Source organism: Oncorhynchus mykiss, chromosome 28 (genome assembly GCF_057628025.1).
Source record: "Oncorhynchus mykiss isolate SJ-2025 chromosome 28, ASM5762802v1, whole genome shotgun sequence".
Classification (NCBI taxonomy): Eukaryota; Metazoa; Chordata; class Actinopteri; order Salmoniformes; family Salmonidae; genus Oncorhynchus; species Oncorhynchus mykiss.
In genome coordinates this window covers 16,593,046-16,605,685 of record NC_143049.1, presented here as the reverse complement: position 1 = coordinate 16,605,685, position 12,640 = coordinate 16,593,046, and positions in this window count along the sequence as shown.

The window sequence follows — 12,640 nt, the reverse complement described above, 5'->3', positions numbered from 1 at the left end:
TACGTGAATTTATAGCCAGCTAAGCTATTATGCTATATTATGGCACCACGTCACATCTCACTAACAATTGCTAAGGCGAAAATGCAAATTCCACTATTGTGGCCAATTCGTATTGTGACTAGCTTCACATAGGTGACTTATTCCATAATGACATCATTCTCCTCCTTATTCGACTGTAGTTAGCTAGCTATTAGCTTAGATGCATGTGATTGTTGCAACCACGCTGCTTCAAAGATCGATGATGTCGAGAATTAGCCAAGCTAGCTAAATGACAACCCTATTATTTAAGTATCCACTCTGTTTGCTTAAAGGTGATCTACTTTAGCTAACAGGAGCTAGCCAACATGCATTGCTTCTGACACATGTCATGGTCCTGCTTCCTTTCCATCCGACAGATATTTTTCTATCGTAGCTAGCTATCTAATAATGGTTTATGATTATTGCAGTTTAGTTTATTATCTATTTTAAGGTTGAATGTTAGATAAGCTTTAGGCTATTTACTGTATAGAGCCCCACAGTGGAGGTGTCATAATACCTAGCCGTCAAACAGGGAAATGGTTCCAATAATTTTTCCACCATTCATTTTTCCCATAGGGGATTTTAGAAACACTTAAAATAAGGCCTGTGTTTTGTGTAGGCTTACCCTGGCATGACGATTTGATAACCATGTAAATCTCTCTCGGACAAGATGATTTATCATGAATATTTGGCTCTATTTATTCTTTTAATTTCGAAAACGATAACGGGGCGGCAGGGTAGCCTAGTGGCTAGAGCGTTACTAGTAACGGACTAGTAACCGAAAGGTTGCAAGTTCAAATCCCCGAGCTGACAAGGTACAAATCTGTCGTTCTGCCCCTGAACAGGCAGTTAACCCACTGTTCCTAGGTTGTCATTGAAAATAAGAATTTGTTCTTAACTGACTTGCCTAGTTAAATAAAGGTAAAATAATTTGTATCAAAGTAGACATCATGCAAATCCCTGCAGGTATGTGTCAATTTGAAACTTACAGTTCACATAATTGTCCATTTAAGAAATGTGGCCAATTTATTAATTACTACATTTAGGTAAAAAAAAAAGGGGGGGCCCACCAACTCCATATTAATGCCCATGATTTTGGAATGAGATGTTGGACAAGCAAGTGTCCACATACATTTGGTAATGTAGTGTAGCTATATGCGCTACACATTATTGTTTGGGGGGTGCTAATGTGAAACATGGCCTTTGTTTCAATTGAGCATTGTGCCGTGGCATTGATAAACCAATGGCGTGTTAGATTTACCGCCCACATACGTTTGCTTGACACCCCTTCATTATCTTATTGAAAGAAGAAATACACAAATAAATAAAATGAAGAAATAATATAAATTAATCAAATTAAAGAAAGCAAGTGGGATTTATTATTTTAATAAATGATTTATCTTTTTAAATGTACATTCGTCCATCGATTTATTTAGCTTTTTACGTGTGTGTTTATCCATTTGTGTGTGCATTTATTCATATATTTCTAATTACGGCAGATTTGGTCCCCCATAGAGAGGTCGCACTACAGTCCACACTGTAGTTGAATTTGCTTAAACTTAAGCAGCTTACTGAGATTTATGTATACAAATTACAACGAGTATGGCCTTTGGAGGCCCATGCACAGAACACAATTAAAGTCTGTGTATAACATGTATCAGCTACAGGCCTATGAATAAAATAATAGCTGTATAATGGTTGTATTGCAGTATAACATGGTATCCATTTATAGACTGTGTGCATTGCCCAATTAGAGGAACAGTGACATGTTCACACATCTGTGAGCAGCTGTACAAAATAGCAATGCACAAGGGAGGAGACCACCGGTGTCTTTTTAAATAGACAGTCAAATCACCTCTGCCAGGTGAAGAGAGTTGTTTGGAAGATACCAGGAATAATATCGGATGTGTGAATCATTGTGTGAACTATTGTGTGTGTGTGTGTGTGTGTACGTGCGTATCTGAAGGCCTGTGTGTTTGTTTGAAAGAAAGAGGGAGGGAGGGAGAGAGAGAGAGAGAGCATTTTCTTTCAAGGCTATGTCATCTTTAAAGTTTAAAGTAAAGTTGTGATGTCAGACTGAACATCCTGACCTGTTTCCAGACCACAAGTGGAGCAAATAGCAAACAGCCAAGCGTTCAGAGGCATGAGAGGATGGTGGATCCAAAATATCGCTTTGTCATTCTCCCTCTCTGTCTCTCTCCTCTCTTGAACGAAAAAATACTCAATATTGCAGAGCTCACAGTTCCCCCTCTTCCCTCTCTAGTACACTACAATGTTTTGTTATCTTTAGATCGTACACATTGAACACACAGAAAATCCATAAGATACTGTAGAACAAAAATCCAGAAAATCACATTGTATGGTTTTTAAGTAATTAATTAGCATTTTATTGCATGACATAAGTATTTGATCACCTACCAACCAGTAAGAATTCCGGCTCTCACAGACCTGTTAGTTTTTCTTTAAGAACCCCTCCTGTTCTCCACTCATTACCTATATTAACTGCACCTGTTTGAACTCGTTACCTGTATAAAAGACACCTGTCCACACACTCAATCAACCAGACTCCAACCTCTCCACAATGGCCAAGACCAGAGAGCTGTGTAAGGACATCAGGGATAGAATTGTAGACCTACACAAGGCTGGGATGGGCTACAGGACAATAGGCAAGCAGCTTGGTGAGAAGGCACCAACTGTTGGCACAATAAATTAGAAAATGGAAGAAGTTCAAGATGACGGTCAATCACCTGGGGCTCCATGCAACATCTCACCTCGTGAGGCATCAATTATCATGAGGAAGGTGAGGGATCAGCCAAGAAATACACGGCAGGACCTGGTCAATGACCTGAAGAGAGCTGGGACCACAGTCTCAAAGAAAACCATTAGTAACACACTACGCCGTCATGGATTAAATTCCTGCAGCGCATGCAAGGTCCCCCTGCTCAAGCCAGTGCATGTCCAGGCCCGTCTGAACTTTGCCAATGACCATCTGGATGATCCAGAGGAGGAATGGGAGAAGGTCATGTGGTCTGATGAGACAAAAATAGAGCTTTTTGGTCTAAACTCCACTCGCCGTGTTTGGAGGAAGAAGAATGATGAGTACAACCCCAAGAACACCATCCCAACCGTGAAGCATGGAGGTGGAAACATCATTCTTTAGGGATGCTTTTCTGCAAAGGGGACATAACAACTGCACCATATTGAGGGGAGGATGGATGGGGCCATGTATCGTAAGATCTCCAACAACCTCCTTCCCTCAGTAAGAGCATTGAAGATGGGTCGTGGCTGGGTCTTCCAGCATGACAACGACCCGAAACACACAGCCAGGGCAACTAAGGAGTGGCTCCATAAGAAGCATCTCAAGGTCCTGGAGTGGCCTAGCCAGTCTCCAGACCTGAACCCAATAGAAAATATTTGGAGGGAGCTGAAAGTAAGTATTGCCCAGCGACAGCCCCGAAACCTGAAGGATCTGGAGAAGGTCTGAATGGAGGAGTGGGCCAAAATCCCTGCTGCAGTTTGTGCAAACATGGTCAAGAACTACAGGAAATGTATGATCTCTGTAATTGCAAACAAAGGTTTCTGTACCAAATATTAAGTTCTGCTTTTCTGATGTATCAAATACTTATGTCATGCAATAAAATGCAAATTAATTGCTTAAAAATCATACAATGTGATTTTCTGGATTTTTGTTTTAGATTCCGTCTCTCACAGTTGAAGTGTACCTATGACAAAAAATTACAGACCTCTACATGCTTTGTAAGAAGGAAAACCTGCAAAATCGGCAGTGTATCAAATACTTGTTCTCCCCACTGTACATATTATGTATCTCTAAGCGAGTGTGTAGATACAGTATGATATAAACACCATATCCGGTTACTGCACAATGCTAGCTGATTGAAGATAATAATTTCCTTATTGCTATAGCCCCCTCTGCTATTGCACCCTTGTATGTGTGTATTGTATTACATGGTCAAAAGCAATTAAACATGAAAGCTTGTTTTAAACAGGAGATCTAGATTACATCAGTCTGAATCAGACACAGAGGAATCAGAAACACGTGTCTCATCTTTGCAATGCTTGGTAGCGTTGCAGCCACCCTGCCTGCCTGTCTCTCTCTCTCTCTCTCACTCTCGCTTCCGCTCTCACTCTCTCCTCTCTTTCCTTCTCTCTCTCCATCTCCTCTTCCTATGCAGCCGCTTGGCATTTAGAAGGTAGCTCCTCCTCAGTCATTACCAAGAGAAGATTAGTCATCTGTCAGAGGCAAAATGACAGCCACACACACACACACAGTCTCTTCCTGTCCCAGATGAGGAGCGGGCGAAGCCACATGTCCACCGGGCAGAGTCTCAGCTCGTCAGTCCTGCCGGTCCCCACACCATCCCCACACCACCTGTCCAACTGTTGGACTTGTCTCTCCACCGGGGAAGTGGGCCAAGAACACAGCGCTCTCTCCAATTATCCTCCCTCAAACTGACGACTCCTCACTTCCTCTCTTTCTCTCCTACCACTCATGTCTGTCTTTCTCTCCTCTCCTCTACCATAGGCACACCTACGTGAAGCAGAACACTATTTCACCCAGGCAAACAGTCTCCTCAGTGTTTAGCAAAAAAACAGAGAGACAGACAGACAGAGTCAAGCTAGCAGTATCTGATGAATCTCCTGTTGATGTCTCTGGTATACAGTTGATGAATATTGCATCAATGGCTTTCCTGGCTTTCATGCAATATCTTTAATACAGATCTTTGTTCACTACAATCTGATACTTTAGGTTTCCTTTACAGTACGTGTCACAAACTATGGCAAACTGTCCGATATCAGGGACAAGCATAACATTCCTTTATGGTTCCAGGAGCGTGTGCTGCTGATTACAAATCTAAGTGAACATCAAAAAAAGACTCTGTATAACAATCCCCATGTGTTCCGTAGATGGATGTAAAAATGGTTTCTGACTGGGAGAGAAGTCTCCGGAAAAAAAAAACATGCCAGAAAAAAACCTAATGCGTTTACCAGACGATTTACCTGGTTACTTCTGGTGTCAGTTTAGCATTTGAGATTGGCAAGTGGATAGAGACATACATGAGAAACTCCTTCTGAGAAAACCTTTTTGACAGACTGGTTGTCTGAGCTGCCTGTCACAGTCCCTCAAGCTGACACTAAAAACATCCCCAGCACTACGGTTGGCTCACACAAAGGTGGGAATAAAAAACCAAGCAAAAAGCTATGGCCAGAATCTTGCGTTCGGAAAGTATTACGACCCCTTGACTTTTTCCTCATTCGTTACTTATTCTAAAATGTATTAAATAATTGTTTTTCCTCATCAATCTACACACAATACACCTTAATAACAAAGCAAAAACAGGTTTTTAGAAATGTATCTCAAATAAAAAACAGAAATATTTACATAAGTATTCAGACCTGTTACTATGAGACTCGATATTGAGCTCAAGTGCGTCCTGTTTCCACTGATGATCCTTGAGATGTGTTTACAACTTTGATGGAGTCCACCTGTGGTCAATTCAATTGGTTGGACATGATTTGGAAAGGCATACACCTGTCTATATAAGATCCCACAGTTGGCAGTGTATGTCAGAGCAAAAACCAAGCCATGAGGTCAAAGGAATTGTCCATAGAGCTCTGGGACAGGATTGTGTCGAGGCACAGATCTGGGGAAGGGCACCAAAACATTTCTTCAGCATTGAAGGTCCTTAAGAACACAGGGGCTTCCATCATTCTTAAATGGAAGAAGTTTGGGACCACCAAGACTCTTCCTAGAGCTGGCCACCCGGCCAAACTGATAAATCAGGGGAGAGGGCCTTGTCTGGGAGGTGACCAAGAGCCCGATGGTCACTCTGAAAAAGCTACAGAGTTCCTCTGTGGAGATGGGAGAACCGTCCAGAAAGACAACCATCTCTGTAGCACTCCACCAATCAGGCCTTTATGGTTAGAATGGCCAGACGGAAGACACTTCTCAGTAAAAGGCACAGCCCATTCTCAAATCATGAGAAGATAGTTTCTCTGGTCTGATGAAATCAAGATTTAACTCTTTGGCCTGAATGCCAAGCGCCTGGAGGAAACCTGGCACCTTCCCCACGGTGAAGCATGGTGGTGGCAGCACCATGTGAGGATGTTTATCAGCGGCCGGAACTGGGAGACTGGTCAGGATTGAGGGAAAGGTGAATGGAGCAAAGTACAGAGATATCTTTGATGAAAACCGTCTGCAGAGAGCTCAGAACCTCAGACTGGGGCGAAGGTCCACCTTCCAATAGGACAATGACCCTAAGCACACAGCCAAGAGAACGCAGTAGTGGCTTCTGGACAAGACTCTGAATGTCTTTGAGTGGCCTAGCCAAAACCTAAACTGGACTTGAACCTGATCGAACAGCTGTTGAGAGACCTGAAAATATCTGTGCAGTGATGCTCCCTATCCAACCTGACAGAGCTAGAGAGGATCTGCAGAGAAGAATGGGAGAAACCCCCCAAATACAGAGCGAAGCATCTAGCGTCATCCCCAAGAAGTTTCGAGAATGTAATCGCTGCCAAAAGGTGCTTCAACAAAGTACTGAGTAAAAGTTCTTATGTAAATGTAATATCCGGGTTATTTTTGTCTATAAATTAGCTTTTTCATTATGGCGTATTGCGTGTAGATTAATGAGGGGAGAAAAACAATTGAATTGATTTTAGAATAAGGATATAACGTGACAAAATGTGGAAAAGGTCAACGGGTCTGAATACTTTTCGAATGCACTGTACATTTTATCCTAGACTAAATCTGTGTTTATACTATCTCTCATCAAGTGATCATCAGTGAGTCTAGAGTTGCATGCAGGTCCCATTGGTGTCCGGATAGAAGCAGAGCTGGGTTATGTCCAAAATAGCAACCTATTCCCTACCTAGTACCTTTGACTACGGCCCAAATGGCTCTGGTTGAAAGTAATGCACTATAGGCTATAGGATGCCATTTGAAACACAGCTCTGGTGTAATCTGAGACAGTTTGTGTCAGCACCATCCTAATGAAACAGAAAATCCATGCTTGAGAGAGAGAGAGGGGGCCTGAAGCATAGTGCAAATCAGCTGATGGCAGCCAGCTGTTAGAAGGTGGTGAGTAAAACGACTTTTGTTTTGGTTCTGTCATATTAGTACGTGAATGGCCAATACGAACACAGAGAGAGCACAATGTTTCACAAAGGCAGAGGAAAAGCAACATGATTCAGCTATGTGTGACAAAGGGCTCTAAAAGCCAAACTCCGAAATTAAAACCGAACTGTCATTATATCAGAGACATATTATTCAAATAACCAGGAGCCTAGGCTACTGTATTATAGAACATTACATTTCCAGCATATTAGCCTCACCCATAACACAACCGAGAAATGTAAAGGTGTAAATACAAAACGAAAACGTCAGTCAAAATGTGTCTCCAGACCTTTGTTAATTTACATTTCAAATGCTGTAAACATTTGTCTGAAATGTATATCCTGTCATTAAACTAATTAACGCTGAGTGACTGCTGAACAGTATCTATGATAACACGAAACAGTGATAAACACTTCAAGTACCATTGGAAGTGTGTTACAGTTCACATAACTTAATTGCGATTTAACATACAATACAGTAAAGGCTATTTTTAGTAAGGCAAATGTTGCTTCAATATACTGTATACCTGAGCTGAAGAGAACATTATCTTAATCGAGCCAGAATGAGAACAACCATCAATTCTTAAAAACATTCAAGTCCTCTATTTAGGGGATTTTAAGCGGTTCTGGACCGGTTCCGACCAATTTGTTTGTGTACAGAGCACTCCTTGAGCGGCGCAACGTAAATTGCTGCGCAGTCCGTGACAGCTCTGGTTGTACTTTGCATGCCATTCTCCCCTCTAATCTGAGATGCAGTCTGTGAAATCTGACACCTCATTTGCATAGGGAGTGACACGTCACATTTTCTGGTCTATCGACCCAAATGATCGAACTCCCCTGGCTGTGAACCTTGCAGTTCAGTTTACAATATGGCACATGAAACTGGAGACTAGCGGTTGCAGTAAATGTAGTCTCATCTCACTGTGATGTTCTCAGATGGATTTAGAGGGTTCTTAACATGAAAAAATACAAAATGATTTCGTAGAATTGGAACACCACTTTCTCGAGATCACCTTGTACCTTAAAGCTGAAGGTGTAATGAGTCAGTAGGCATTTGAACGGTGTCTGCAGAGCGTTCAGAAAATGCTCTGTAGTCAGTTATATGAGATGGTGCCAATTTCGTACTGTCATTACCCACTGGGCACAACCGAGTCATTTCAACGTGGATAATTGGGTAATATTTGGTTAAAGATGTTGTTCAATGAGATCACAACCTATATTCACCCACTCAAAAAGAGACAAAAGTTAGTTGAATATTATCACAATGCTCTAGTCTAAACCATCTAAAATCACAACCAAATGCTAGTGGAAAAACAAAGTCACATTTTTGGTTTAGTTATCACCCAAATGTCTAACACTGCGCTATCATTCATTTAAAAGCCCAGCAAACCTAAAGAAAATATATAAAAAATACACACAGTTCAAATGGGAATTCAAATGTCAGATATTTTGTTTATTTACTCAACAGATTCATGTGTCAACGCTGTGCTTCATCTAATAGCAGAGCCAAATGACCTGGATTGCCATTTCAGATTCTGCACAGATTATTGCAGCAAATGCGAAGATCTCCACAGACCTGCGACAACCTATGCGAGCTACTTTCTTGAACATGCACTCTTTATATGATTACATAAGAATACATTTATAGTTAGACTAAACTCAAAATGTGGCCATGGATGTGTTACTCATTTTAAGGTTGAATGTTAGATAAGCTTTAGGCTATTTACTGTATAGAGCCCCACAGTGGAGGTGTCATAATACCTAGCCGTCAAACAGGGAAATGGTTCCAATCATTTTTCCCATAGGGGATTTTAGAAACACTTAAAATAAGGCCTGTGTTTTGTGTAGGCTTACCCTGGCATGACGATTTGATAACCATGTAAATCTCTCTAGGACAAGGTGATTTATCAATATATTTGGCTCTATTTATTATTTTAATCTCAAAAATGATAAGGGAGCGGCAGGGTAGCCTAGTGGTTAGCGCGTTGAACTAGTAACCGTAAGGTTGCAAGTTCAAACCCCAGAGCTGACAAATCTGTCGTTCTACCCCTGAACAGGTAGTTAACTCACTGTTCCTAGGCCGTCATTGAATATATTTTGTTCAACATTTGTTCTTAACTGACTTGCCTAGTTAAATAAAGGTAAAATAATTTGTATCAAAGTAGACATCATGCAAAACTGCAAATCCCTGCAGGTATTGTGTCAATTTAAAACTGAACTGCACAAGACAGTTCACATAATTGTCCATTTACGAAATCTGGCCAATTTATTAATTACCTCATTTAACTAACATTAGATAGCTAGTCCAGAGATTCTTACCGTTGCCTCGATCCAGCAGTCTTGTCCAGATCATCATGGCATTGTAGTTTTTTATGATAGCCACATTAGCAGCTAATTAGCATTTTTATTTTTTTCATTTTTCATTTTTGGTGGTAAATACAGGTGAATATATTGACGAAAGTCACCTTGTCCTAGAGAGATTTACACAGTTATCAAAATGTAACGCCAGGGAAAGCCTACATGAAACACAGATCTTATTTTAAGTGTTTCCAAAATGAATGGTGGTAAAAGATCAGAACAATTTCCCTGTTTTATGGGTGTTATGACTCATACAGTGGTACTGTATTACACAAGTAATATTGAATTGTGTTTGGTTGACAATGCAACCAAATATCAACATTTAAAGGAGTGGTATCTACTGCTTGAATAGTGCCATCTGAGCCACTGACTTAATCCCATTCTTTAACTTTTGGTTGAGTTGGTGTCACATTCTGACCTTAGTTCCTTTGTTTTGTCTTTGTTTTAGTATGGTCAGGGCGTGAGGGCAGTCTATGTTATTTTTTCTATGATTTTGGATTTCTGTGTTTGGCTTGGTTCTCTTTTTTTCCCTTCTTTTTTTTTTACCCCTTTTTTCTCCCCAATTTTGTGGAATCCAATTGTTTTAATAGCTACTATCTTGTCTCATCGCTACAACTCCCATACGCACTCGGGAGAGACGAAGGTTGAAAGCCATGCGTCCTCCGATACACAACCCAACCAAGCCGCACTGCTTCTTAACACAGGGTGCATCCAACCCGGAAGCCAGCCGCACCAATGTGTCGGAGGAAACACCTTGCACCTGGCAACCAGCCGCACTGCGCCCGGCCCGCCACAGGAGTTGCTGGTGCGCGATGAGACATCCCTACCGGCCAAACCCTCCCTAACCTGGACGACGCTGGGCCAATTGTGCTTCGCCCCACGTACCTCCCGGTCCCGGCAGGTTACGACAGAGCCTGGGCGAGAACCCAGAGTCTTTGGTGTCACAGCTGGCGCTGCAGTACAGCGCCCTTAACCACTGCGCCACCCGGGAGGCCCCTGGTATGGTTCTCAATCAGAGGCAGCTGTCAATCGTTGTCCCTGATTGAGCACCATACTTAGGTAGCCTGTTTTCAGACTCACAAATGCTTAGTTTGTAAATGATGTCTGAATGGTGGAGTGTGCCTCTGGCAGTCAAATAATAATAATAATAATATGGAAACCGTGTCGTCTGGTTTGCTTAATATAAGGAATTTCATGTATTGCATTTACTTTGACTTTTTACTTTTATTCAAGTATGACAATTCAGTACCTTTTCCACCACTGTACTTAAGTACATTTAAAACCAGATACTTTTAGACTTTTACTCAAGTAGTATTTTACTGGGTGACTTTCACTTTTCTATTAAGGTATCTTTACTTTTACTCAAGTATGACAATTGTGTACTTTTTCCACCTCTGCCTAAATAATAGAGTGAAAAGAAGGAATTCTGTACCGAATACAAATATTCTAAAACATGTATCCTGTTTTCAATAAGGCACTGAAGTAAAACTGCAAAAAGAGCTAAGCATAGGAAAAATCCTTTCCAACAGACACTAGGAGACACATTTACATTTCAGCATGAAAATAACCTACAATACAAGGCCAAAAATACACCAGTTGCTTACCAAGACGACTTGAATGGTCCTGAGTGGCCTAGTTACAGTTGAATTAAATCGACTTGAAAATCTATGACTAGAAAATGGCTGTCCAGCAATGATCAACAACCAGTTTATACGATTTAAAATGCAAATACTGCACAATCCAGGTGTGCAAAGCTCTTAGAGACTTACAGTTGAAGTCGGAAGTTTACATACACTTTAGCCAAATACATTTAAACTCAGTTTTTCACAATTCCTGACATTTAATCCTAGTAAAAATTCCATTTAAGGTCGGTTAAGATCACCACATTATTTTAAGAACGTGAAATGTCAGAATAATAGTAAAAGAGTGATTTATTTCAGCTTTCATTTCTTTCATCACGTTCCCAGTGGGTCAGAAGTTTACATACACTTAATTAGTATTTGGTAGCATTGCCTTAAAATTGTTTAACTTGGGTCAAACGTTTTGGGTAGAATTTTGGCCCATTCCTCCTGACAGAGCTGGAGTAACTGAGTCAGGTTTGTAGGCCTCCTTGCTCGCACACGCTTTTTCAGTTCTGCCCACATATTTTCTATGGGATTGAGGTCAGGGCTTTGTGATGTCCACACCAATACCTTGACTTTGTTGTCCTTAAGCCATTTTGCCACAACTTTAGAAGTATGCTTGAGGTCATTGTCCATTTGGAAGACCCATTCGCAACGAAGCTTTAACTTCCTGACTGATGTCTTGAGATATTGCTTCAATATATCCACATAATTTTCCCTCCTCATGATGCCATCTATTTTGTGAAGTGCACCAGTCCCTCCTGCAGCAAAGCACCCCCACAACATGATGCTGACACCCCATGCTTCACGGTTGGGATGGTATTCTTCAGCTTGCAAGCCTCCCCCCTTTTCCTCCAAATATAACGATGGTCATTATGGCCAAACCATTATATTTTTATTTCATCAGACCAGAGGACATTTCTCCAAAAAGTACAATCCCCATGTGCAGTTGCAAACCATAGTCTGGCTTTTTTTTTTCTTCCTTGCTGAGCGGCCTTTCAGGTTATGTCGATACAGGGCTCGTTTTACTGTGGACATAGACCTGTACCTGTACCTGTTTCCTCCAGCATCTTCACCACATCCTTTGCTGTTGTTCTGGGATTGATTTGCACTTTTTGCACCAAAGTTCATTCATCTCTAGGAGACAGAACGAGTCTCCTTCCTGAGTGGTATGATGGCTGCATGGTCCCATGGTGTTTATACTTGCATAGTATTGTCTGTACAGATGAACGTGGTACCTTCAGGCAATTGAAAAATGCTCCCAAGGATGAACCCGATTTTTCCATGATGTCAAGCAAAGAGGCACTGAGTTTAAAGGTAGGCCTTGAAATACATCCACAGGTACACCTCCAATTGACTCAAATTATGTCAATTAGCCTATCAGAAGCTTCTAAAGCCATGACATAATTTTCTGGAATTTTCCAAGGCACAGTCAACTTAATGTATGTAAACTTTCAACTTCAGCTGGGCGGCAAAGGGAATTCTAACATGTATTGACTCAGGGTGTG